The sequence below is a fragment of the Galeopterus variegatus genome, unplaced genomic scaffold (genome assembly GCF_000696425.1).
Source record: "Galeopterus variegatus unplaced genomic scaffold, G_variegatus-3.0.2 Scaffold3562, whole genome shotgun sequence".
Lineage (NCBI taxonomy): Eukaryota > Metazoa > Chordata > Mammalia > Dermoptera > Cynocephalidae > Galeopterus > Galeopterus variegatus.
In genome coordinates, this window is record NW_007729673.1 from 96,459 (window position 1) to 101,146 (window position 4,688).

Below are 4,688 nucleotides of genomic sequence, written 5' to 3' on the forward strand. Positions count from 1 at the left end.
AACTTTTTCATACTTCTTTATGCTCAGGAGAGCCTGGGTTATATTCTGTTAGATAATTTCTCCTACAATGAGGTGATGCTAGGTAATAGAAGTTTGGAATCTTGAGCCAAATAGTGTGATTCAAAATCCATTTTCACCACTTATTAGCTGTGTGACCTTGGGAAGTTTATTTAACCTCTCTGTGCCTCAGTTTCCTCATTTGTATAATGAAGATAGTAAAGTTATCTATCTCACAGAGAATTGCAAAGATGAAGTGAGTTAAAAGATAAAAAATGCTTGGCACATAGTTAGCACTCAATAATTGTTTCCAATGGAAATCATGTGCAAACTGACACCCAGCCCAGGCCACACACAGCCTAGTGATGAAACACATGGATTGTGCACTTAGATTGGCTCTGGGGTCAGCCCAGTTGTACCTCTAGCTTGCTATGTGATCTGGGGAAGGTTATTCAATTTTCCTAGGAATTTTCTCTATTTGTAAGTTGGGATAATAGTGGAATATATCTCATAGTTTGCTCTGAGAAGTAAATGAGATGATATACAAAAAGGTCTTAAAAAGGTCTTGATTCAGTGTCTGGCACACAGTAAATACTACTTCTTTCAGACACACACACACACACACACACAAACACTTGATTCTTGCATTTTACATGATTGACCCTCTCTCCCTTAAAACGAAAAGCTGAAAAACCTTCATCTTTCTTAGGGAAGAATGGAATCGTGACCCTGAACTGATCAATTTTTCAGTGGCTGAACTATTTTACAATCCCACCAGTAATGCGAGTTCTAGTTCCTCTAATCCTTGTCAACACTTGTTATTTTCTGTCTTTTTGCTTTCAGTTATCCTTGTGGGAATGAAATGGTATGTGACTTTGATTTGTATTTCCTTAATGACTAATTTTGTTGAGCATCTTTCATGTGCTTATTGACCATTTGTATATGTTCTCTGAAGAAATATTTATTTATGTCATTTTGACTGGGTTATTTGCCTTTTTATTGTTGAGTTGTAAGAATTCTTTATATATTCCAGATACATACCAATTCCTTATCAGATAATGACTTGCAAATATTTTCTCACTTTTTATTTTGTCTTTTCACTTTTTTGATGGTGTCTTTTACTTTTTTTAAAAAAAAACAACAACAATAAATACTTTATCTAAAACTATGGTCACTACAAACTGGACCCGTCCCAGCCTCTCCTGCAGGTGTGTGCGGATTCACACTAAAACTCCAAGTCCTGCTGGCCTTTCTGTCTCTGCTGTCCAGGGTGGGTAGAGCTGGCAGGCCGGCGAGCATGTGTAGCAGGAGCCTTGGTTCACACTGTTCTTGCATAGAGCATGGCTGAGGTAGGAAATGGTTACCTCCAACTGTTCCACCAGCCACCCCAGAGGAAAAGTTGCCCATGCAGCACCCGCAACAGAGGTGAACAAGGACTGCAGCACAGACGAGCTGGCTACTGAGCTAAGGTTGGCCTGTAGTGTCAAACTGCAGGACCTCAAGGTGGTGAAGAGTCTCCCAGAGCTGAAAGACTTGTCAAAGACAGCCAGCTGGGCACCAGAGGCCAGGGGTGCCAGGCTGCTGTCCAGAGCCCCACTGATGGCCACTGAACTGGCCTAAGAGAAGCCTGCGGGAGCCAGGGCAAGGCTTTTGCTTCCAGTAGCACTGCTACCAACACCGTGGGCATTAGCACCTATCTGCTTTTCAAGTGTGAAGGAGAAGTCTTGGGGCAGCACATAGGACTGGGAGTGTTCCTCTTCTTGGCAGGGCTTGGCAGGATCACACTGGCCAGGGGGATGCTGTTGGGCTGCACCATGCTCAGTGGGATGCTGATGGGCAGGCTGATGATGGTCTCCCTGCTGCTGCCATGGGCTTGCTTCCTCAGTCCCTTCTTGCTGCTCTTCTCCACTGCTATCTGCAAGGCCCTGGGTGACTGGGGCCACAGGTTCTGGGAGCTCAGCTTCATACTGTTGGACAGCCTGGGGCTCTGGTGGGGAAGACCGTTCTCCTTGGTGTGCTCAGCTCACGGGTGCAGCTTGCTGGCAGCTGCCTTGCTGGAGTCGGTGTGGTCCTGGCTCAGGTGCCTCTTCAGCATGATCTTGGCTGGGGAGAGCCTGGTGTAGTCAGGCTGGGTCAGGCTGGACAGCGTGTCCAGCTATGACCAGCTGCTGTGGCCGGGAGTGCAGAATACAGCCTCCTGGTCCACTGGGGAGGTGTTCTGCTTGGATGAGGGCCGGCTTAGCGCGCTGCACAGCTCACAGCTGGCCATATTGCTGTTCATGGAGTTCTGGGTTCATCCTGCTCAAATGAGGCACAGAAAACATGGTGCAGTCCAGCTCCAGATAAAGCCTGCCAGGGTTGGCCTCCAGCTCAGGGCCCAGGGTGACTTTCCCGTGCAGGTGCAGTGATAGGGCGTGGTCGGGCAGCACACAGGAGTTGAGGTTTAGGAGCTCCTGCTGCTGCTGGCTCTTCTCCAGCTCCACAGTGCTCCCTGCAGCTCCAGGCAGTGCCTCTGCTTCTCCAAGATCTGGCTCTTCAGGGCCTGCTTCTCCTTCAGCAGGCTCTCCAGGGACAGCATGGACCAGTTTAGCTTCAGCTCTTCACAGCAAGCCTCGAGCAGCTGCAGGCTCTGGCTCTTGAACTCACTGTTGCCTTTCTCCAGCTGCTCTGACTGCTACTGTAGCTGCTGGTTATGAGCAGAAATCTCCTGAGCTTTGATCAGGTCATTGTAGGTCAGGGCCTTCACGCACAACTCATCCAGTTTTTGCTGGAAGAGCCTCCTGATCTCCTCCTTCGTGGCCTGACAGTAGCTGAAGAGCTGCTGTGTTGTGCCCAGTAACTGAGCATTCTTCTTCTCCTGGTCCAGCAGCCACTGCAGGTTTGCCTTGTACTAAGGGATCTTTGTGTACACCAGGAACTGCAGGTACTGAATCTTGAAGGATTCTAGCAGCTTCTGCAGCACGGGAGGAGTGGGCACCATTGGCAGCAGGTTGGGGGATTGCTGCTGAATGCTGAGAAAGTGGGCTATGAGGTGACATGTACACATCCTGGGGCGAGGCGGATGCTGTCTGAGACAAGGTTTGAGCATTCAGGAAATCCAGTGCAGTTTGGTTCTTCTTGGGCTTGCGCTGAGGGTTTGCAGTATTCATTTTCTTGGGAGACCCACATCTTCCAGGCTTTGGAGGTGGTTTTTTGATGGTGGCTGCTCCCGCTTTATCTTCCAGAATCCAGGGGAGCATCTGTGCTCTCAGGGACACAGGTAGGGGTGGTCATGTTGCTCTTGTTCTTGTGCTGCTGCTGAGCCGCCTCTTGTTCTCCCGAGTTTTAGAGTTTTCAGACTAGAAATATAGTTTTCAAGTATGGTCCAGCCGATAGTGTGTAAATAGTAGGAAACCAGCTTCCTCCTCTATGACACTGCACCCTTCGGAGGCAACAGCTCCACAACCCGCATGATGATGCCGATGTCACTCAAGTTTCTACTGTTTATTCTGATGTTTACAGGTACAAAAGTTTCCACGGACATGATTCTGCCACCTTCCTTCATTTTGCAAATTGTTCCTTCAGCTGGTGATCCATCTTAGGACCAAAGGCAAAGTTATTCACAAATATAACACTGGTGCTGGTGATCCACTCTCTCCACTCTTCAGACATCATCCCTTTCCAGTGTGTATTCTGCATGCTTTATTCCATACCATTTCATCCACTTCCGAACTCTTGGTACTTGGCTGGGATGTCTACTTTCTCCACGCCACAGTGATGTTTGCCATTGGTAACCTAGAGCATGACCTGGAGCACAATCTGGAGCATGACCTGGCCCACATCAGTGCTCAAGTACACAAACAGGTCATCCTCAGTCATCTTGATCTTGTCAATTATCTGGGTAACCAGGTCAAAGGAGGTCTCCCTGTGAGCCTCCAGGGAGAAGGGCTCCTAGTTTTTGAGCTTCTCTGGTCCATCACCGAGTGGTTGCCCACTTGCTACAGGATGTGCCATAGCAGCCTGTTGGATGGCCATTTATTCAGCTTCATGGGCTGCATGGTGCCCTTCCACAGCTGGTGGATGCTGTCAGTGGCCCGGTTGTACTTGTTGCAGAGCCTCTGCATGCTTTCAAAACTTTCAGTATCATAGTCAATTAAAGTAATTCTCCATAGCGAACTTGAGAGCTGGGATTTCTTAACAGATCCATTGGATGGTCTTAATGATTTCGTGAGCAGCATCGTGATGTTTGTCGTAGACTGGCAGCAGCCACCGGTAGACAGTGGGCTCAGCCCCCACGGATGACTTGAGCCTCAGCTCCAGCATTTCCCCCTTTTTGGCCACGCAGCTGCTGTAACCACACTAGTCGCTAGTCGGGCTGTTGGGGGAAGGGCAGGGCCGCCTGCTGGAGACGGGGAGGCTGTGGGAAGGGAGGCCAGCCTGGGTTTGGGACTAGCTGCCGCCCTCCTGTCTGGCCTCAGCTCCCTCTTTGAAGTCACAGGCCTGTGGCCGTCATGTTCTTGATGGTGACTTTTAAAAGCCCATATGTTTTAAATTTCAATGAGCCCAATTTATGTTTTCTCTTTCATTGGCCATGCTTTGAGAGCTACATCCAGGAAACCATTGCAAAATCCCAGGTTATGAAGATTCACTACTTTGTTTTCTTCTAATAGTTTTTTTTTTTTTTTTTTTTTTTTTTTTTTTTTTTTTTTTTT

The 4,688-nt window shown here is 48.2% G+C and overlaps 1 pseudogene; it reads right to left on the reverse strand.

Annotated features, from left to right (window-relative positions):
* Positions 1 to 1,217: 1,217 nt before the first annotated feature.
* LOC103601038 overlaps positions 1,218 to 4,688 on the reverse strand; it is a 49,432-nt pseudogene continuing 45,961 nt past the window's right edge.